The 24700-nt window shown below is 39.0% G+C and overlaps 1 protein-coding gene and 1 pseudogene across 2 annotated transcripts in view; one reads left to right on the top strand and one right to left on the bottom strand.

The window, feature by feature from the left end:
* RELL1 (RELT like 1) overlaps positions 1-24700 on the bottom strand; it is a 106763-nt gene that overhangs the window by 65604 nt on the left and 16459 nt on the right. The window lies entirely within an intron of this gene.
* Positions 21042-24404, top strand: LOC102526815 (large ribosomal subunit protein eL36-like; annotated as a pseudogene).

The following is a 24700-nucleotide window of genomic DNA, read 5'->3' as shown; positions in this document are numbered from 1 at the left end:
TTATCCTCCAAGTCAGCGGGGAGGTTACGGAGGACTCTTGTGGAAAGACATTAAGTGCAGAGGGTGAAGAAGTGGGGATAGTTGGGGAGAGTTCCTTTTCAGAAGCCCGACTGAGAGAGAAGAGGGGCAGGCGTGAGACAGGGATCTTGGGAGTCAAGAGAAGGTCTTCATGGAATGGAATTGATTATTTAGGACAACTGGCACATGTACAGAGAGAAAGATGTGAGGAAAGGGATAAGTAATGTCACAAGGTCTTGCTGGGATCAAGAGTGTAGGGGTTGTTGGCCTTGAATGAAAAGCAGACACCTGGTGCTTTGAAACTGAAGGGAAAAGGCCAAAGAAAGGCACCAATGTGAATATAATTGCAGGTGAGAAATAGAAAGTTGAGGAGGTTCACACTGATGGAGGCAAATCCATCCTTTGACAATGGAAGGGATGGGAATGATGCAAGGGTTTTGAGGAGACCATGATTGGAGCCATTAGTACAGATGTCTGAGCCATGTACCACACAGGCACCATAAATTAACTTATCCCAGAATGTGAAACGAGATCAACAGTTTGAAAACCAGAGGAGAGCCTCCTGCATATAAGCACACACTGCACACAAGGCCAGCGCACACCTGGAAGAGTACATGTGTACACTCTCACTGGTGCTCACACTTAAACACACACTCACATGTGCACACACATGCATGACTGTGTCCTATGTCAGTCATTCTCTGAGGATCCCTGAAGTTTCTTCTCTCACCTGAAGATGCCTGCCTGATGAGTGCCAACCAGACTCCAACCCTACTCCTCTTTCCCTGGAGATGTGAGGAATGTACGGGCTGCTGACACTGTGAGGACCCAAGGTCTGGGATGGGGTGGCGCAGGTTGTAAGAATTTGGGCACATACATGTGTGCAGCCAAAGACTGGAAATCCCATTTCCCCCATTCCCCAAGGCAGAGCTGTCCAGATTGTGCTATAACAGCAGATTAAACTAACTGGAGGAAGGGGCATTTTTTGCTAATTCTCAGAGATTTGAGAGTAGTAAAAATTTGCATGATCCCTGAATGGAACGGGAGAGCCGTCCAGATGCTGCGCATCATGGAGGGTACAGCTGGGGTTACAGCCCATGAATTTTTCATGGACCTATCTTCTCAATTGAGTGATGCTCTGTAACTGTGCTTAGTAGCCCAGGGATAAGAATGAAGAATGCAGTTGAGGAGATGGATCCCAGTTTAGGGTTTTTCCTGGAAAAGCATATCATCTTAGAGATTGTTCAAGGCTTTTGGCAGTTTTAGGTATCAGAGGTTGAGGTGATAATCTTCAGTGTAGGCTGGTTAGGACACAGAGGGCTGATCTACAGAGAGAAATTGAGGGGTCTGGTGGTGCCTGCAGTGTGTGGAGCTGGGTGGAGAGGATGAGAGAGCTGCAGGATGGGAGGGCCCTTTCTCAACATCGCCCAGATGCTGCCAATTTCTTTGGAACTCTGAGAATCCCATATGGGGCGTTCCGTTGCCAAGACCCATGGTCGGTAACAAGGATTCTCCCTGTCTTACTTTCATCACAGCCAAAAGTTAGTCTGTGTGGCTGGCTCTTACTACCTGCTGCCACAAACTCTGCCCCTCTCTGGAGGTTAATCTCACTACATCCTGAGTTCAGTGTGGACCACCACACCCCAGACAGCTCCCACCTGTGTGATGCCCAGAAAGAGCATGTGGGCCTTTTGACATCAAGGATTTTCCTGAAATGGCTGCACAAAACCAGAAAGAAGATAAGAAAAAGAGGAGCTTGAGGACATCACGAAGATTACACAATCTTACAAAGTGTTTATATAGTTTAAGCCAGACTCTACACGTTGTATGAGTTAATCCCATGATTATTTCTAACTAGATGAAATAACACGACTTAGCTGAAACACCAGTCTGCCCTGTTGTAATCTATCTTCCTTCATTCCTTTCTTTCTCTGTTTTTTTCTTTCTATAGCTCCCTTCACGATGTGGACTTCTTTCTATTTCCTAGATCTCTCATTATTGCTTTACTTAAAGTGAATGCTTCAGCCAAGTGGGTCTACTCTCAGGTTCACCAGATGCCCCGTAAATATTCCTACCTGCTCCTTCTTCATCATCCGTCACCCTTCAGTGTCCTGTGTGCTCTTCACCTTTAGGGATCAGTTCATGTCCCAACCCTTCCATAAACCCTATTTTTAACCATGCCTGTCACCGGTTGCCATTCTGTCCCGAAATTGAGCAACTTGCATTTCACTGTATTTTGTTACTTACTGATCTGTGAGATGCCCCATCCTTCTAACTAGACTGAAAGATTGCTGAGGATACCAGCAATGTTTTATGTGAGTAACAGGGGCCCAGAGAAATAGAATTTTAAAAAGGAGATCAGCACATTATCTACCTAGATACTGAGGCCCTAAGTCCTTCTGAAAGAGATACTCCCTATTAAGGAGTGTGGAAGGGGTAACTTGAGTATGCCCCACTGACCCAGGATAAGGATGTGACTACACTTCTGTGGCCTGAACCAAGGTTCCCTCCAACCCTGTGGGATACAGGGCTAGTAACTACAATGTAGTGGGCAAGTTCACAGAGGGCATCTCTTTGGGGAAAAGGGACCCCAACATTTCTCATACTTTAATATGAATATATAAAACAACTGAGCATCTTGTCAAAGTGCTGATTCTTATTTAGTAGGTCTCAGATGGAGCCTGGGTTTTTGCATTACTGACAATCTCAGAGATTGACAGTGTGGCCGTGAGCCACACTTTGAATAACAAGCATCTACACTTCAAGCTACACCTTTGAGAGTCAACATTATGAGAAACCATTTTGTGGATCAGGATAGTTCCCAGTGAGGTCCTTGGGCAAGTGTATTAGATACCTATTGCTCTGCAACAAAATCATCACAAGCTTAGTGCCTTAAAACAGCACACATTTATTATCTCATTGTTTCTGAGGGTCTGGAATCCAGACATAACTTAATTGGATCCTCTGCTTCAGGGTCTCTCATGAGGCTACAATCAACTGTTGACAAATTGAGAATGAGGTCTCATCTGAAGGCTCACGTGGGGAAAGATCCCATTTCAAGCTCCTGTGGGCTTAGGCAGGAGTCAATTCCTTATGGCATGTTGGCCCCAAACCTCAAACATTTGTACTTAATTTTTTTTCTCTAGCAACTAAATAGTTCATGCTCATTGAAAACAAATGTGGAAAAATTGAAAAACCAACATAAGCTAATTGCTGAGAAATTACAACTCTGAGTATATTTTGGTGTCATATGGTATTGGTGGTTGTTTTTTTTAACTAGTATCATTAGCATTTTTCTCGTGTCATTGTATGGTCTCTACAAATATGATTTTAGTGACTGTAAACCATTCACTGTTCTCTTACTATGGACCTCTACATTAATTTTGGTAATAATGCCATGAGAAACAATTTGGTTCATTAACCATTAGCAGCTGATCTACCTTTTAAAGGATGCATTTCCAGAAGTGACTGTAAAGATTTTTAATGTTCTTCTAAGAATAAATAAAGCCTCATTTTATCCAGGCTTGTGCAAGGATGCTTCATAGTTCTTTTTACTGAATAGACCTTCTAAGGAAGTGCTGTCCAAAGGAACTTTTGTTGATGACAAAACTATTCCATATCTGCAATAGCATATGTGGCTATTAAACACTTGAAACATGGCTAGTGAGCATGAGGAACTGAATGTTAAATTTTATCTTGTTTGAATTAATTTAAATCAAATTTAAATAGATGCATGTGGCTAGTAGTGACCATATTGGACAGTACAATGGGGGAAAGCAGACTATATTGATATTGTCCCTGGTGTTTATCAAGTAATATTTAAAAAATTTTTGGTTTAAGTGTGAAATCCACATTTTCTCTTATTACTGGTGTTTGAAACTTTAATGTTTAAGCTATAGCTCCCCTCCATTGCCCCTTACTGAGTTTAATAATAGGCTTTGATAAATGACAGTATACTCATGGTATTCAACAACCTAGACAACTTGTACCTTTACAGAAGTTGTGTGATTTTCATCACCACAAAGGAGCTACAGACGCTTAAGAAACTATGTTTGACAAAGAACAATTATGTTATTCAGATTTTCAGAAGTAGCTTGAGAAGTAATAAAAATATGAGATGATTCAGAGCACCAGAGAGATCTGAAAGACAAAGTACCCCAGAGGGTTGCTAAGTGTTCTGGAAAAGGAAGCATAAAAATCAGCTCACTTTATGGTTCTTAGTTCACATCTGAAAAAAGTTAAATGAAACTTTGGTTCATGTTTGGGAGGAAACTTACCAAATTATACATTTTCAGGAAAAAGTTGCCTCTGAGCTATGATCTTACCAAATTCACACATATTTCAGTCCCATCACCAACTGCTTTGCTGTTGATTCAGCCAACATCAGCAAAGAGCTCAGAATCATCTTACATGCTCCCATTGTGAATACTCTTCCTGCCTCCTACCCTTTTGTCTTCCACAATATGACTTCTGCTCATTTTCCAAATCCCTAACAAGTTAGAAGTCAGTATTCATTGCACTCCTTACTTGTTATTCACTATCTATCTTCTCCTCTACCCTAGAAACTCCCTGAGATTGGAAATCATGGCTCAGGTTGTCTTCTTCATGTTGCTGTATCTGCAGTGCCAAGTAGATAGGTAGGTAGGTAGACGGATAGATGATATATACATACATGGGAGATATAGATAGATATAGTTGGTGCTCCATAAATATTTAATAAATGTGTGAATGAATTTAATCTTCACAACTACCCTGTGAGAAACGGGTTTTCACTTCCATTGTGGATGAGGAAACTGAGGCTCAGAGAGTGCAACGCTTGCTCCGGGTCTCACAGCTACAAGGTGGGAGACGTGGGATTTGAACCCAGGTATCCAACCCCAAGTCAGGAGTTCTCTTCATTCCATGGGAGTTGCTCCCTCGTTCTCCTGCTCTAGGCCGGCACTGAACACCCACATCTGCTCCCCTAGGCAAAGAGATACATGAGCGATGGGAGCAATTCCAGTAAGGATCAGGCTGCAGTGGGGAACAGCTGCAGCCACGGAAGAAATAAATGCAGAAATAGAGCTGTCTCTAGAGCCAAAGGCTCTTCTCCTTCACAAAGAATTACCACGCTCACTCCAATCTGAGAAAATAAGGCCACAGCCTGCAGCCTCCTTTCTTTGTAATAGATATCAGAGCTCAATTTAACCACCTTAAAGACATCCACATGGAGGACTGTGAAACGTCAGTAATTAGCATTGTCTTACTACTACCCCATGGATTCTGCTTTAAACAACCAAATTATGTGGCTCTTTACACAGCCATACCTCGATATCCATGGGGGATTGGTTCCCAGACCCCCACGGATACCAAACTCAAGAATGCTCAAGTCCCTTACATAGAACGGCATGGTATTTGCATATAACCTACACAGATCCTCCCAATCATCTCTAGATTACTAATAATACCTAACACAATGTAAATCTATGTGAATAGTTGTAAATACACTGTAAGTGTTATATGGTTGCTGGGCATGTGCCAAACTCAGGTTTTGCTTTTTGGAAATTTCTAGAATTTTTTTTCAATTATTTTCAATCCACGGTTGGTTGAATCCATGGATGTAGAACCCAAGGACACAAAGAGATGGCTGTATAACAACATATTTCACCAAATTAGAATGAGAATGAATTTTAGATACACCTTTTTTCTGCAGTTTCTTTTCTCATATATGGGAAGTGAGGTTCAGAGAAGTGGGAAGACATGCTCAAGATGCACAGCACTAAGGTGAGAACAAAGCAATCACGTGCCTCTGTCTGGTGGCCTGTCCATTCTACTGGTGATTATATGTTCTTCTCTTTCTTTAATTCAAAGATTTTATTCATAATAAGTGTTTCTGGTTGCTAGGGCTTCTGTAATAACAAAGTACCACAAACTCTATGTCTTATGATAACAAAAATTTATTCTCTCACAGTTCTGGAGGCTAGAAGTCTGAAATCAAGGTGTTGGCAGGGCCATGCTTCATTCTAAGCCTCTAGGGGAGGATCCTTCCTTACCTCTTCCAGCTTCTGGTAGTCCCAGACTTTCCTGGGTTTGTGACAGCATTACTCTCTGCCTCCATCTCTGCATCTCTGTGGCTACATCGTGTCTCTTCCTCTTGTCCTCTTCCTCTGGGACACCACTCATATTGGTCACACTGTACTCAAGCATAGCTTCATCTTGACTAATTACATGTGCAATGACTCTGTTTCCAAATAAGATCACGCCCTGAGGTAGCAGGGATTGAGCATATCTTTTTGATGAACGCAATTCAACCCATAACAATATATATCCAAAAATGGTTTACTTATGGGCACAGTTCTAACTCAAAGTGAACTGAGACATGTAACCAGTGCCCAGATCAGGAAACAGAACATGACCAGCACCCCAGAGTCCTCTCACGCTCTCTTCTATCACTTGCCTCCACTGTCACCAGTAACCACTATCATGCCTAACAAAATGGATTTGCTTTTTTTAAACTCATTAATTCACAAATGTATTATCATACCATAAAATTTATATTTTGAAACATAAAATTCAGTAGTTTTTAATATATTCACAGCATTGTGCAGCCATCACCACTATCTAATTCCAGAATATTTTCATCATCTCTAAAAGAAACCTCACACCCACTAGGAGCCATTCCTACCACCCGCTTTGCTGGCCCCAGCCTCTGATAACCATGATCTACCGTCTGTTTGTATTGATTTACCTCTTCTGAACTTCCATTTCGTATTAATGGAATCATACAATATATGTCTGGCTTCTTTCATGTTGTATAATGTTTTCAAGACTCATCCATGTTGTAGCATGTATCAATATTTCACTGCTTTTTATGGCAATAATATTCTATTGTATCAATATACCACATTAGGTCATTCTTCAGATGACAGACATTAGTGTTGTTTCCTTTTTTCAGTTATTATGAATAATATAAGTATAAACATTCTAGCATGTGTTTCATGTGGATATATATTTTCACTTCTCTTGGGTTTGTACTTGTATTTTTTGTACCCTAATCATCCGGCACAGTTCAAGGTTTTTTGGTGGATATCAGTTGGCTGACTACAAGTTAAAAAGCAACCCTAGCCTCTGAAAAGGCTCTCCTACATTCTCCTACATCAGGGAATAATATGGACACTTGAGAGAACTGTAGCTCTCCTGTGTTTGATCACCATTGTCTCTTTATATTCATCCTTCCAGGTAGTTAATAATCATCTGCTTTTCCACATCAGTGTTCGTGCAGGAAGCAGCACGTTGCTCATGTGCTCAGAAAATGTTATCTGGGGTCACAGTGAAACGGCATGTGCTTTAAACAACAAAATGAAATATTTTGGAAACTGTTGATTTTGGAAAAATAAAAAAACTGCAGGAAACAAAGCATATACCCATCATTCTCCCCAGTGAGGACATCAAAGAAGTACAGCATTTGCAAGATCCCCTCGGCTCTGCTCTCTACACATGATCACAACAATATGGACATAGAAATAGAGGCATGCTTCCAACTCTCTCTCTTTACTTTTTATGTTTTGAAAGAGTGGTTCCTTAGTTAGATAGGCAGGTAGGTAGGTAGGTAGATAGATAGATAAATTCTTTTGAATGAACGTATAGCATACTAGATATAAAGAATAATAAAATGGTTATATGTATACCTACCAACTCAGCTTAAGAAATAGAATATTATCAAAACTGTTGAAGTCTTTCTACCTTCCCCAATGAATTCGCCATGCTGGATTTTGCAATACTTTGTTATAATTTTACTACATTTGTATGTATCTCTAAACAATATAGTTTTGTAGCTCTTTGAATTTTATATAAAACAGTATCCTATTGTTCGTATTCTTCTGCCATTTGCTTTTTTCATTCAATATTATGTTTATAAGATTAATCCATATTGATACTTTTTTCCTTCTAGAAGTTTTATGGTTTCAAGTCTTACAATTAAGTCTTTAATCCATTTTCAATCCTCAATTATGATATATGATATGAGAAAGTAATCGAGTTTGATTCTTTTTTTTTAACGAAGGTACTGAGGATTGAATCCAGGACCTTGTGCATGCTAAGCATGCGCTCTACCAGAGCTATACCCTCCCCCCATGTTGATACATTTTGCTTTAGTTTACTCATCTTCACTGCTCCATTTTATGTAATTACTACAAATCATTTGTTCTTCATGATGTCAGACACTTGTTTGCATTTTCTGCTCTTACAATGTTGCTATGAACATTCTTATACATATCTCTAGACTATACATTTTTCTTTTTTTGTTTTGTTTTGTTTTCTTCATTTTTTACTATCTTACATTCACTAAAAATAGGTCGCTCCCTCTACATAATCAATAATTTTATACAGGCTAATCAAATATGCTTCAAATACTGTGAATTAAAATCTGTATTTAAAAGTCCATATATAACTAAAAACAATCCATCTCTTTCCTTCTAATTCCCAATATGATGCAGTTTCTTTAAGGCAACCCTATTATGTCAATTTATTAATTGCATCATTTGATATTCAATGCACATTTAATTTAAAATATCAAATCTAGTAATTAAAATGAGAAATTATGTGAATATTTTACAAGAAATACCACATTTCTTCACATGAATATAATCAATATAAATGACACTAACATCAATAGCATAACATCAATACTATATGAATGTTACTGGTATTTTAAATATTACTAAATTTAGATTTCAAATGAAAATGAACACACAGTTTCTTTTCTTAAGAAATCCTGTTTTCCTCTTAAATATTTAACTTTTCAAATAAATTCCTATTCAAGTATATTTTAATAAATTTGGCATATGCAAAATTTTAATTCTTTAACTGCATTATGTTTCACCTCAATGACTTATACTTAAATTAAACACAACAGATATTTAATACTTTCTTTATGAAAATGACTTGTAAATTAGGGAAGAAATTAAGAGATAATCTATTCTCTCTTAGACTAAATAGACTAAATAAACTATACTTCCAATACTTTTTTTTTTGAGAAACTGTTGGATTTCAGAGAAAATGTGTCAACAATATTCAAAATAAACACAATGCCTACAGCACAGTGCTAATAATAGGAGTACAATCAAATCACAAATATGTAAAAATGGATGTTTTTATCAGTGTCTTTTAGTTGACATTAAAAGGCATGGCAGGATGGTCTACAAAAGATTCCAGCATTTCATTAGCATCTAATCATGACCGTCACCCACAACCACAATCTGTACCTCCTCTGCCTATCCAGTGAGTAAAATATCACTCACATACTTCCTTACCCCTTTGAGCCTCCACCCTTCTCTCACACCTCCTCCCACACAGATACTTCATCAAATACTTCTTTCCTCTATAATCCAATAGCTCCCTTATATTTGGCACATTCTGTTGAAATCCACTCTTTGTTCCCCCAGCAAGTAATCTCCTATGGGCCAGGACTATATAATTTTAATCATACAGAATATGCATTTTTCTAAGGTGCACATGCAAACACATATACAACAGGAATGGGACTGCTGGGCCTGAGGTGTTTTCATCTTTATAAGATAATGGTAAATTATTTTCTAAAGTGGTTATACTAGTTTGTACCTCTAGTGCATTAGGAGTTCCCATTGCTTTACATTCTGACTCTTGACATTGTCAGACTTCTCAATTTTGCCAGTCCGATGGCTGTAAAATGGCACCAGTATCAGCTAGTCATTGCCACATACGAACTACCCCAAAATTTAGTATCTTAAAACAACACCCATTTATTATTTCTCACTAGTTAAGGGTAGACTAGATAATTCTGCTGATCTCGGCCAGGCTCTGTTGATCTCACTTGGGCTTGCTCATGGCTTGCAGACAGCTGTCAGGTCATCAGTGAGTTGGTTGGTTTAGGACAGCCTCACGATTCAGCTCTGCTCCATGGGTCTCTCATCCTCCAATAGGAAAGTCTAGGCTTGTCCTGATGCTTAAGACAAAAGAGCAAGAGAAAGAGCAGAAACACACAAGTGCTTGTGTAAGCTCTGCTTATGATAAGTTTGCTATTGTCAGGTTGGACATGATCAAGACCAGAGTCAGTGACGGAGTGCAATGCCAAAGAGTGTGGATTCTGAAAACTTGGGGCCATTGGTGTACTCAATCCTTGTGTGTGGTTTTAATTTGTATTTCCTTGATTAATATGGAGGTTAAATATCTTTTCATATGTTTATTGGCCATTTGTGTTTCCTCTTCTGAAAAGCCTCTTCATGTCTCTTGTTCATTTTTACACCAAGATTTTGTCTTTTTTATTCATTCAGAATATATTATTATTATTATTATTATTACTATTAATATGAATGTTAATCCTTTGTCAGGTATACATGGGTTTCAAATCTTCCAGTTTCTAACCTTCTTTTTACTTTTTCTTTACTACAATCAATTCATAATTTTTTTCTTGTGATTTTGGTGTACATGTGTGCTTTTTTATATCTTATTTATGACCTCTTTCCATATTCCAAATCATTAGGATACTCATATTCTTTTCTGATATTTTTAAAGTTTTGCTTTCCACATTTTGGTCCTTAATATATCATGAATTGATTTTTGCATCTGACATGAAACAGGGATCCAACTTTCACTTTTTCCCATGTGGAAAAACACCATATCCTGGCACCATTTATGGAACACACCTGTCCTTTGCCCACTGATCTGACTTGCAACAACTATCATATATTAAGTTTCCGTCTGTTTTATCTGTACCTGAGCTTTCTATTCTGTTCCACTGATCTCTTCATCAACCCCCATGCCAGCATTATACACTTTTATAGCTGTGGTTTTGTAGTGAGTTTTAATATTTATGACAGCAAGTATCGACAATTTGTTCTTCTTCAGGAGGATCCTACTATTCTTGGCAATTTTTTTTTCTTTAAAATTTTAGGATTAGGTTATCAAGGTTTATGAAAAGCCTACTTGAATTTAGATTGAAACTGGAGTGTCCCATAGATTAAAATTGGGGAAATTTTGACATCTTTACCACACTCTGTCTCCCTTGCCATTACCATGCTATTGCTCTACGTTTATCTAGGCTTTTATGTTTTTCAGTAAATGTTTATTATAATTTTCTTTCTAAAGGTTTTGCCCAACTTTGTTAGATTTTTTCATAGTTACCTTAATTTTCTTTCTGTGGCTATTGCAAACCTTTTTTTTTTTTAAGTATTTTTTTAATTGTTGCTAGTGTATAGAAATATAACTTGTTTTTATATTATTCCTCGTGAATTTTTTTGTGCTTTTTATTTGTTTGCATGCAGAAGATCATCTTACCTGGAAATAATTATCATTTTATTTTTTCCTTTCCAATCCTTATAGTTTTTTAATTTTTTATCTTATTGTTCTGTACCTTTAGTACAATGTTGAACAGACTAACAGTGGTAATAGTGGCATCTTTACTTTAATCCTGATTTTAAAGGGAATGCTTCTACCATTGTCTTCTTTTCTTTGTGACATCACTGCTCCAACAGGTTGGCTCAGAACCCTGCGAAATTTGTAGCAGCCTCAACTGTAAAATATTTCTTTCTATTTAACGGTTTGCTGATTTTTTAGCATCTTAACAGTTAAGCACAGTTATTTTCTAATCCTCATGGATTGTTTTCTGAATTTGTTACACATGATTCTCACTTCAGAGTTGAATGCTCTTTTCTCCCGTATTTTGCCTCATCAATTATCTAACATATCAAGGTTCAATTGTTTGTGCAGCTCTTGTTTTTGTAAAAAATAAACTTTCTTGGTATTTGTACACTTCCTTTCCTGTATCTGGTTGAATATAATAGAATGAAATTAGTGTTTATCAAACAGCTAAATTTTTAACTAAGGAGTTGATCCAAAGAGAGGAAGAAATAATTAATATTTATTTGTTATTTTTGATATGTGCTTTACGTATTTTAAATGTAATATATATTTACCACATATTATTACATTATAAAATATCCATTTTGATCCACATAAGAATAACTTCTTAAGGTAGTTATTGCTCCATATCGTATCGACTCTAAAATGCATCTTTTTTCACATATTAATATCTCTGAATTCAGAATGCAACTTAAAACTCACATGATTAGAAAGCATACTATTACAGCTTAATTGGTTTTTTTTCATTCTTAACAGTGCATAAAATAATGATACATCTTATAACTAATGACATTTTTGATTCAATGAAATACAGCATTTACCAATCTGCAGATGAGAAAATTTGGCCTCAGAAATGTCAGTAATTTACCCAAAGTATATAGCCAGTAAATTTCATGAACCCAAGTCTGTCATACATTAAAACCCATGCTGTCTTCCAAAAGAATGCACAAGTAAATCAACAGAAAAAGAAAGTAAAGAAACAACCCCCTTTAAAATAGCACCCAAAGTAATAAAATATCTGGGAATAAATCTAACCAAGGAGGTGAAAGAATTATACACAGAAAACTATAAACCATTGATGAAGGAAATTAAAGAAGACTTTAAAAAATGGAAAGATATTCCATGCTCTTGGATTGGAAGAATCAATATTGTTAAAATGGTCACACTGCCCAAGGCAATCTACAGATTTAATGCAATCCCTATCCAATTACCCAGGACATATTTCACAGAACTAGAACAAATCATAATAAAATTTATATGGAACCATCAAAGACCTAGAATTGCTAAAGCATTACTGAAGAGAAAGAAATAGGCTGGAGGAATAACTCTCCCAGACTTCAGACAATACTATAGAGCTACAGTCATCAAGATAGCATGGTATTGGTACCAAAACAGACATATGGACCAATGGAACAGAATAGAGAGCCCAGAAATGAACCCACAAAATTTTGGTCAACTCATCTTCGACAAAGGAGGCAAGAATATACAATGGAATAAAGACAGTCTCTTCAGCAAATGGTGTTGGGAAAACTGGACAGCAGCATGTAAAACAATGAAGCTAGAACACACCCTTACACCATATACAAAAATCAACTCAAAGTGGATTAAAGACTTAAACATAAGACAAGATACAATAAACCTCCTAGAGGAAAACATAGGCAAAACATTATCTGACATACATTTCAAAAATTTTCTCCTAGAAGAAATAAAAGCAAGAATAAACAAATGGGACCTAATGAAACTTACAAGCTTCTGCAGAGCAAAGGAAACCAGAAATAAAACAAGAAGAAAACCTACGGAATGGGAGAAAATTTTTCCAAGTGAAACCGACAAAGGCTTCATCTCCAAAATATATAAGCAGCTCATACGACTCAATAAGAGAAAAATAAACAACCCAATCCAAAAATGGGCAGAAGACCTAAACAAGCAATTCTCCAAGGAAGACATACAAATGATCAAAAAGCACATGAAAAAATGCTCAATATCACTAATTATCAGAGAAATGCAAATCAAAACTACAATGAGGTATCACCTCACACCAGTCAGAATGGCCGTCATTCAAAAATCCACAAATGACAAATGCTGGAGAGGCTGTGGAGAAAGGGGAACCCTCCTACACTGCTGGTGGGAATGCAGTTTGGTGCAGCCACTATGGAAAACAGTGTGGAGATTCCTCAAAAGACTAGGAATACACTTACCATATGACCCAGGAATCCCACTCCTGGGCTTGTACCCAGAAGGAAATCTACTTCAGGATGACACCTGCACTCCAATGTTCATAGCAGCACTATTTACAATAGTCAAAACATGGAAACAGCCTAAATGTCCATCAATAGGTGACTGGATAAAGAAGAGGTGGTATATTTATACAATGGAATACTACTCAGCCATAAAAACTGACAACATAACGTCATTTTCAGCAACATGGATGCTCCTAGAGAATGTCATTCTAAGTGAAGTAAGCCAGAAAGAGAAAGAAAAATACCATATGAGATCACTCATATGTGGAATCTAAAGACTCATGGACAGAGAATACAGACTTGTGGTTACCAGGGGGGTAGAGGGTGGGAAGGGATAGACTGGGATTTCAAAATTGTAGAATAGATAAACAGGATTACACTGTATAGCACAGGGAAATATACACAAAATGTTATGATAAATCACAGAGAAAAAAATGTGACAATGAGTGTGTATATGTCCATGAATGACTGAAAAATTGTGCTGAACACTGGAATTTGACACAACATTGTAAAATGATTATAAATCAATAAAAAATGTTAAAAAAATGCACAAGTATATGATAATTAGAACATGCTCATAACTCTTAGTTCCAACAATAGTAATTGCCAATTACCTTGCTAATAGCTTTCATGCTTATTATCTAATGATATACATTGTCTTTGACAAACATCCATTTTTAATAAGAAGCTCAACTTAATAATTTATATCAAATGAGGTGCTCATGCAGCATTTAACATTATTTAGTCTTTTTTAAAAAATTTATCCACTAATTATTAGTATCTTCTACACACTGGACATTTTTCTAGGAACTATGGGCTATCATAGCCCTGGGCATGATGGAGAAGATTCTTGCTATGCTGGAGCTGATAGTTGAATAGATTAAATAATTCTAGCAACATTTCTTGAAAATTGGGAAAAGTTAACTTAGAGCTATGAAACACTTGGTCAGTTGTCCAGCAGGGATAACACAGGCAGATTAGTCTATAACTCAGAAGACGCTAGTTCATCAACTGACCTGCCCAAACCTGAGCATGAGAAGCCGTAGGATGTTTGTCAGGACCACCCAGGTCAGGTATTGATCAGCAAGAATGATGCCTGAGCTGCTTCATTAGGACTAGACACATGCTATGGAATAAAAATTACACGCAGTTTACTAAGCCCTAATTTAAGTATATGTTAACATAATATTTTAGTTTGTGTTTCCAAACCAAACACAGACTCTGAAACAAGTGGTTCAATTGGGGACTCATCCCAAGAAATATTAATAAGAGAATGGGGAAGGAAGACAGGAAGCCAATAAATGGTGTTTCAAAGCATGTTTCTTCTGTGTGTTAATGGAGCTCAGTCTTATGGGTGACTCTGGGAGATAGTTGGGAATTCGAGATTTGCAGATACTAACTAATATATAAAATAGATAAACAACAAGTTTATGCTGTATAGCACAGGGAACTATATTTAATATCTAGTAGTAAGCTATACTGAAAAAGAATATGAAAATGAGTGTATGTATATATATGTATGACAACTATTATGCTATATACCAGAAATTGACACAACATTGTAAACTGACTATACTTCAATTTAAAAAAAAAAGAGCATATCTGAGTCTCCTGTTGAGAGGTGAGGGGACTGGGCTACACACCCACCATCTCCCACTGGCTGTTGGTTGGAGCCTGCTGGGCAATGTGTGTGGGAGTGGTGACGGGTGATGGGGTGTTGGTGGTGATGGTGGCTAATTCACCTCTGGATTCTCAAGAAAGCCCTTAGGGCTGAGACAAAGAGCTACAAGTTCTGGCAGCTGAAGTCTGGTAAGAGAAGTGCTCCAGAGGGAAACAAGTAGAGCTACACCTACAACCATCATAAGTAGCATACTGTCTAGCTCAGATTTTCATTCCAAGGAATGAAAGGAAACTTTTGCCAGACATGGTAGAAGGCTCATCTTCATCCTCCTTTCAACACGTTGGTGCTGCATCATTTACTGGTCCCTTTTTGGGTTCCATTGCTATTCAGGTAGCAGTGTGTTTGCCTTGGAGAGGTAACACACTGTATCACCTTGTCATGTCACTGTGTAGAATTGCTCTCCATTCTGCTGTGTTTCAGCATCATCACTGACTATGTCGAGGTAGGATTGTTTTCCTCCCTTGAACAACTCTCTGAAATGTCTGCACAGTTCTCATTTTGTCCACAGTCATTTTATTGTAGTAGTGGAGTGGCAGCAAGAGCAGTCATTACACCTACCCTGATTTGGGGGAGACAGAGAACAGCTCCTGGATTGGATGAGATTTGGCACTGGTTCCTCCCTTTCTGCAGAAGTGATTGGCTCTTGGACACTTCTGCTTTGGCATTAAAAGACATTTTTCCTCCCCAGCTATAGGACGAAAGTGTTTCTTCTTATTTACCTGTGTCAGGCTATCAGCCATGAGTAATCAGCTGTCTCTAGGCTATTATTTTTAATATCAGTCTTTACATTTAATCCTGTATTTTACAGAGAGTTGGTATAACATAAAATTCCAAGGGCAGCCTCTGGCATCCAACTTCATTGGTTAAATTCTGTATCCCCACCCCTCCTATGCCTCACTTCCTTATCTGCAGAATAGAGAAAATGATAACATCTCACTCTTGGGGCTGTCATGGGAATTGAATGGGTTAACACTGTACAGCACTTAGAAAACTGTCTGAGGCGGGTGGGAATAGCTCAGTGGTAGAGCACACGCTTAGCATGCATGAGGTCCTGGGCTCAATACCCAGGACCGCTATTTAAAAAAAGACAAGAAAAGAAAAAAACTGTCTGACACATAGTTAGAACTCAGTAAATATTAGCCATTTTTCAACTTGGCCCTAATTAGAGCTTACACTTTCTTTTGATGTCAGGACTTTTTGAGCCTGTCATTTAGTAACTAAAGAGTAAATAAAATAATTCTAGGATGTTGTCACTTGAAGCAGAGTGAGAAGTTAAAAGAAATAACTTATTTGCTCTGTCACATTCCGTAACTAACTCAAAACTGAAATTGTTCCTAATTGGCAAAGGATGATTATCCTGTAACACACCACTCTACTTCTCACCTTTTACCTGTATTAACAGGAAACCTGCAAAATGAACTAGCACAGTTCTGAGCTGCCTCTTCCCTCCTCCAATGAGTCACTTAACTTGAATTACCTAGTAGTTCATTTGAGGAAAGGAGCAATTGCAAAAAGCTGGCAGTCTCCCAAATGCCTGGTAGCACAGCTGAGATAAAAATATAGGTGTTTATGTATGAAGACATTATTGGGATCACAAAGTTTTCCTAAGATACACTCTGGCTAGCAAATGGCTCTATTCTCCCCTCTGTCTGCGGGCTTGCCTCTTAGAGAGATTTGTTGCTTTTATTAAGAAGCATTAGAGTCACTGCTCTTAGAGTTGACTTCTGTCCATTAGCTCATTTCATCCTCATGACAATCTGGTGAAGCGCATGGAACAGGTAGTTTTTATTCATATCTTACGGACTCGTTCCTCGTTAGGCTTAAGATTGGGTAGCTATTCATGTGCAATCCTAAAAATAGGACCCACTTTTCGGGCCATTTGGGACTAGAATCATGTAGTTCTCTTTTCCTTACCCCATTTTTTGCCTGGAGATGAAACCAAATGAAATCAAATAATAACAATAATAATAGCAAAAATACAAAACAAAACAAACTCTTCAAGTTTGTACCTGACTTCAGTCAGATGTATCTAAGAAGCTTTCTTCTCCTTTATGACACATTACAAGACCATCTAGGAACTTGAGAAAGTTTGCTTTCCATGGGTTGTTTGTTCTAGAGGAGTGGAAGGAAAACACAGATAGGCAAACAGGCTTCCAGAGGGAGACCCACCTCTGAGACGGTCCCAGGGATGCAGGCATGATCAGAATGGGTTTAGCAAATGTTTAACTTACTCTGTGCTTCAATTGTCTCTTCTATGAAAACTAAGGGCCATGATACCACACATACCTACCTTATAGGATTAAGTACAATTATGTAACTTTAAAGCAGGCAAAGCTTTCTTAATTAGCACACACAAAGAATTACTCATAAAAGAAAAGACGAGTACATCAGACTGCCTTAAAATCAAGAACTTCTATTAACTGTAAGAAACCATTAGCAGGGTGAAAAGGAAAGGACAGCAGATTATATTTTCCAGAATGTCTGTGATAATATTTCCCATCTCGTGTGCTCATTCAAAACTTTGCTGCCATCCTATCTAAAGGTACAGTTTATGTTCCTCCCTTGAATCTGGATGGACCTTTGTGACTATTTTGACTAATGGCAGAAGCAACGCTACGGGACTTCCAAGGCTAGATTGTTAAAAAAAAAAATACAGTTTTCATTTCTCTTGGGACATTCACCCTTGGAATCCATCCACCACACTATGAGGAAATATAAACCATATGAAAAAGCCCATCTGGGTGGGAACCAAGGCCTTCATCACTCAACCCAGCTAACAGTCAGAGTCGACTTGCCAGCCTCGTGAGTGACTCATCCGAGAGCAAATGTTCCTGCCCACTGTAGAGCTGCCCCAGTTGAGGCTTGGTGGGGGAGGCAGAGGGAGTGCCTTTGGGGGAGGAGTTGGGCAGAAGTTGCTTGGGCCTGAAGCTGTTATGGAAACATAAGAGCCTTGAGTACGCTGCTGGTGAGAGCTTAAAATAAATGAGGAGAGTGATTTGGAAACTAGGGGTGGGGGTTGGGGGGAAGGAACCCTATGATATAGTGATGGAAAGTTTAACAACACTGTAACCTGTGGCTATGTGGAAAATAGAAAATCTACAGAATGAAGTAGGTGATATAGCCAAGGACATTTCCAGACAGAGTGTTGTGCGTACCACCTGGCCTCTTCTCACTGCCTGTAGTAAAATAGGTGAGGAGAGAGAGAAACTAAATAAGGAGAGAAATAAACTGGGCATCATAGAGGGTCTGGGACTGGTTGGGCTCAAAAATGAAGTTATTTCTTATTCTCAGACTCATATGGTAAAAAAGAAAAAAAGCTAAAATTAAGAAATGACTTTAAGCAGAGATCAAATCCAGGGCATGAGGATGAAAACATGGTCTGAAGATGAAACTGAGGGTGTGCCACTAAGTGCCTTTGTTAAGACCTGATAGTATTTCACAGACTCTTGCAAACCGACAAATAGTCCTTAATGAAGAGACTCTTAAGCAATAGGGCTTCTCAGAATACCAGTCCGTTTACAGCGAGTTCAGCTTTATAAGGAGCCTGGTTCTTACAGAAGGGTTACAGAGAGCCAACCAGAGGGAAGGTCTTGTCTTGAAATGACATGGAGGTATGGTTTTGCATAATGTTTGGACTCTTGATTTTAAAATAAATCCATAAAGGTTTTTTTTTAAAGAAATTGTAACAGTTTGGACTAAAATGGACCAAGACAGTACACAATGGAAAGAGGTTTGGAGACCTTCAAACATCTATGGACAGGAAGAAGGCTTAGAAAACTACTCAGCTGCAAACACAGGATACATTTATTGGAGGAAGAAGGATAATCCTGAAGGTGGAACCAAGATCCCAAAGACTGAAACTAAGAGCCGCAGAGACTCATTATCAGGAAGTGGACTCAGCCCTGCATGTACCCAGCCAGAATACAGACCAGTAACTGTTGTATGCCTCCCAACCCTCACCCTCAATTTTAACCAAGAGTGTTTATTGCAACTCGCCTATGACTGTTGCATTATTGTATGTTGGGAATGTGCCGGGCAGACAACTTTAGTTCACAGATCTTCAGATGGGGATGGGGATGGAGGCGGATGGTATTCAAGGAACTGTACCTGAGAAGCCTTATCCACATCAGGACCGGATTTAGATGATAAGCTCACCTTGGGACCTCAAGCTTCAGATACTGTCATAATGAGATGAGATGCTGGGAGATCTTTGGGAAGGAGGTAAGTATATCTTGCCTGTGAGAGGAATGTGAATTGTGTCCAGATGGCATACTGTAGTAGATTTTATTTTCAAAAAATTGCCACAGAAATATTTTTGGCCTCACATGTTCTTCCAAATAATTGCCACTCCCTTCAATCAGAAGGTGGAATCTATGTTTTCTCTCCTAAACCTAGATAGGCCTTTGCAACTGCTTTGATTAATATTCAGTGATGTAAATGATACTATGTGGCTTCTGAGGCTAGACTATAAAAAGTGATTCAACTTCTGGATCATTCTCTTGGGACATAAGCCTTTTGGAACCCTGAGCCAGCCACCATGTAGGACGTGCTGAAGCCCTACGCTAAAGAGGCCATGAGACAAAATTACATCAAGTTATAGGGAGATACCTGAGGAGCTCCACCTCTTCCAGTCTCCAGCTGTTTAAGCCCAGGCATCAGGTATGTTGAGATTTCAGATAATGCCAGTCCTGGTCACCATCTGAATGCAACCTCACAAGAGACCCAAAGTGAGGACTGCCAGCTGAGCCCAGTGAACTTCCACAATCATGGAGAGAACATTAAAATAATTGTTCTTATTTTGAGCCACTAAATTTTGGGGTAATACGTTGTATATTGTTAGATAACCAACACAGCTAGCTAGAATTCAATAAGAAAAACAACACTAAAAAAAATATGGCCCAAAAGACCCTTCACAAAAAAGGTTTCCCAAATGGCCAGTAAGTGTATTAAAAAGTGCTTAACATCATTGTCATTGGGGAAATACAAATTAAAACTACAAGATGCACCAGATGGCTAGAATTAAACATTGATAATATGAAGTGTTAGTGATGATGTGGAGCAAATGTAATTACCTTAGAAACTGCTAGTAAGTGTACAAACTGGTATAACCATTTTTGAAAACTGTTTGGCTGTATCTACTAATGTATACTAAATGTATTTCATGATTCAGTAATTCCACTTTGACATATATATCCAAAAGATATCCATCAAAAAAAAGAACATGATAACATTCACAACTTTATAATAGCCTGAAACTAAAAATAACTCAAATGTCTTATCAAAACAACCATGAATAAATAAATTATGATATAGTTATACAATGGAAAACTACATAGCAATAAAAAATGAATAAACTACTGCTACATGCAACAACATGGATGACTCTCCTACACACAGTGTCTGATTCCATTTGTATAAAGTTCAAGAACAGGCAAAACTAAATTATGATGATAGAGCTCAAAATAATGTTTACCATGGAGGAGGTAAAGGTATTGTCTGGGAATGAAGGAGTCTTACTGGGTGTTAGAAATCTGCTATATCATGATCTGGGTGTGGAAGGTAGTTACATAGTGCATAATATACAAAAATTCATTGAGATTTACATTCTACAATAAAGCTCCATGCACCTTACTACATGTCACACCTCAATGAGATGCTTCAAATGCATATAAAACACATATCACTGTACCTGGCACATAGTAAATGTTCAGTAAATGTTTGACATCATGAACCCAGCTGCTCCTTGCAATAGTCAGTTAATGCTGAAGGTTGGTGAAGAACCCATAGTACTTGTGCTCTCCAGTGGGGAGATTCCCTGCATCCCCTGTGAGTCTGAGTTCTCTGACTGTTGAATGTGACTAGAAAAAGGACATTAAAGAAGCAGCCTGACGAATTTGTCTTCTGAGGTTCAGGTTTGATAAAACTCCCAGGCAAATCTGTCTTATTCCAAGTGAACTATTCACAGTAGAGTTTCCAGGAAGAGTAAACATAAAATAGAATTCTGTTTAACCACCCCAGGGTTGGGACTAAGGTGATAAAAAGGCTTCAATAAATGTAGTATCTGTCAGTCTGGTGTCTTCTCCAGGGTTACCCTTCAGAAAACAAACACTAGACAAGATGGTGCATTTTATAGGGAATGTAGCCAATTAACAGCCTAGATAGATAATCAGCAAACAGAATTGACTGGAGAAAGTCTCAAACACAGATGGACTGGTTTGATTAAGAGTTTCTTTATCATAGTTCAGAAGGAAGCTATGATTACCAAAACAGCCGTCAACAGAAAGGAACTTATGGCTGCATGGACCAGAGAAAATTTAGCAGTTCCTCAAGTATGGATCAGAAGAGGGTAGTTGACGTGTTTGCCAACTACCAATATCTATAGGGAATGTTTATCATTTAACCTGTATGTTTGGTCTTCCCAATGAACCATCCTCACTAAAGCTCTGAGGACCTCAACATGATGGTCAACAACTACCCTTGACTATAGACTAAATTCTCCCTAGCAAATCTCAGTTCCCTAATTTTTCAAGACAAGAGCAGTCTATCAAATATATATATATTTCAAAGGAACCTGAAAAGATGGACACAAAATATTCATGGAGATAACTTTGATCCCTCCAAATAGTCTTTCTCTGTTCATCCTTGAAATCTCTATTTGCTTGTTTCTCATATTCAAACTGTCACTGAGTCCTAAATATACCTGGCATCCACCCTCCTCTCTCTGTAACCACCCCTATAGACTGTGCTTCCTTCATATTCACCTGCGTTACTCCAATGGTCTTATCTGACTGGTTCCATACTTATATCTTAGCCCTCACCTACCTCTGCCCTACACTACCACCAGCGATTTTCAAAACATAAATCTGATGACTTTACCACTTTCTCCCTCCACCAAAGCACTTAGATGGCTTCCCGTTGCTTTGAAGATAAATACCAAGTCCTCAACGTGACCACAAGGTCCTGCATGATTTGGCTCCTGCCCACCTTTCCAACTTCATGCTCTCCCCAGCTGCCAACCACACTCAGATCACATCTTGCTTTCTCTTGCCACAGGGCCTTTGAATATTCAGTTGCCACTATCTAGGAAGTTCTTTACCTCTCTCTTCACCTAGTCAAATCCCATCCTTTCTTCAGGTTTCATCTCAAATCATCATTTATCAAGGAGGGCTTCCTTAATCTTGTAGTACTTACCACAGTTAAAAAGTTTCCACTTACTTGTTTCATTGATTAATAACCAACCAAATAGAGTAAACAGCAAGCTCCTTGAGGACAGAGATGACGTAGTATTTTGCTCATTTTTGTGTCACTATTACTGGGCTTAGAGGCTGGCATATGAGGGTGCTCAATGAATATTTGTTGAATGAATAAATGCGTGAGTTACTGAATCACATTTCAAGGTAGCACAGCCAAGAGTGATCTTTAGCCAGATTTTGGGCTTCTCTGATGCTATGTTGGAGGTAAAACTGCCTCCAGGAATTGAGGAAGACACATGACTCATGAATCATGATCCATGACCCAAAAAGCCGTGCCTATGCCCATACTCTGAAAAGTGCTGACTGAAACTGGTGAAGCTGTTCATCCAGTAAAGGAGCGCCCCATGAGAAAGGAGACTGTAATAGGCCCATAGGAAAAATAACCCCTAATGACACATGTGCTGCTCGTCCTCGTGGTAAGAGGGAGGCTCGCCCTGAGTGGAGATACGATCAGTTGCCATTTTCCCAGCCTGACATCTGACTTTGTTTATTGTAACCAGAATCAGCATGTTCAATATACATACCCAATGAGCAAGTCCTAGTGTCTCAAATAGAGGAGAGTGGACAAAGGGGAAAATGAAAGCCCAGGATCCATTTCAGAGGTGATGTCAGCTAGAAAGTGAATGGAGAAAGAGCTAGAGGTAGAGTTGGAGCTAAAGGAAGAGTGTTTCCCACAGCTCTAGCATAGTGAGGTCCAAAGAAAGTAGGGAGGTTCCAGTTGTAAGGATTGAAATTACTTGAATAGGTTAAGATTAGAGCGCATCAGATACTCAACTATCAAAAGGTTAACCTTTGTTGCAAGTTTCTGCTTAATCCTGAGAAAGGAGCTGCCTTGAAATGCATCTGAAACCATGGTAAAATGATTACTTGAATGACTTCTTACAGGGATGGGCTTTCTAGCTACCAAGACAATTTGTCCTTGTGATTTCTCCCTGTCAACACTGAAAAGTTAGAAGACATTTTATTTCACTGGAAAATGACCTTAATCTATTGGAGAAAGCCTCATATGAAACGTTCTACTCCAGACCAGAGATGTTTAGTGTAGGTCAAGTCCACATCACAGGCTTTCAGTTACAGTCTAAGAAATTACAGTCATAATAGACCCTCGGTGCATGAAATGTGGACTCAATGGGTGGTTGCAATATGGTACTGAGTGTATGCAGTCACATATCCAATATTGAAACCCAAAACACGACATCTGGGTCAGTGAAAGGAATAAAAAGGAAACATGCAAAACGTGTTTGCCCCACCTTTGAGACAGAGCATAATTAGGATCATTATTCAGCACCATGATGCTTCTGTTCGGCCTGCTTAGGAGCTGTGGTGTCACTGTCTGTGGATTTGTGAAAGTCACGCAAGGGTAGATAGGCTCAGTGTGGCACAAAACCTGCCAGCTGCCGACGCTCTTTTCTACCATTCTTCATTCTAAGAAGGCATAGTCTTTAAAAATTCAGTGTTCACCTTCCGCCGTGGCAGCCATTGGGAAGCAGCAGCCGTGGCTCTGCGCTACCCCGTGGCCGTGGGCCTCAGCAAAGGCCACAAGGTGACGAAGAACGTGAGCAAGCCGAGGCGCAGCCGCCGCCGCGGGCACCTCAGCAAGCACACCAGGTTCGTGCGGGACATGGCCCGGGACGTGTGTGGCGTCGCCCTTTATGAGCGGCGGGCCGTGCAGCTGCTCAAGGTCTGCAAGGACAAGCGGGCCCTCAAGTTCACCAAGAAATGGGTGGGGACACACATCCGCGCCAGAGGAAGAGAGAGGAGCTGAGCAACGTCCTGGCCGCCATGAGGGAAGCGGCGCCAAGAGGGACTGAGCCCCTCCCACCCGTCTGCGCGTAATAAAACCTTTTCAGAAAAATAAAATAAAATAAATAAAATGAAATAATGCAGTGTTCAAAATGGTACCAAGGGGATCTTTGGTGCCTCTGGTAGTGTTGAAGTTCCTGGTTCCAGTGTCTGTAACTATACTATAAAATTTGTAGAACGGGGTCACCTCTGTACCGTAGAACAATCCCACCCCTTTCTAGTACCAATTCTTGGGAACAAGGTCCCAAGAATAGACTAGAATCAACAATGAAGGGGAAATGCTGAGCTACTGGATGTACTCTACTTGAACCAGAAAAATACACGATTCA

The sequence above is a fragment of the Vicugna pacos genome, chromosome 2 (genome assembly GCF_048564905.1).
Source record: "Vicugna pacos chromosome 2, VicPac4, whole genome shotgun sequence".
Lineage (NCBI taxonomy): Eukaryota > Metazoa > Chordata > Mammalia > Artiodactyla > Camelidae > Vicugna > Vicugna pacos.
Note: the sequence above shows the minus strand (reverse complement) of the source record. Positions and strands in the feature narration are given on the sequence as shown.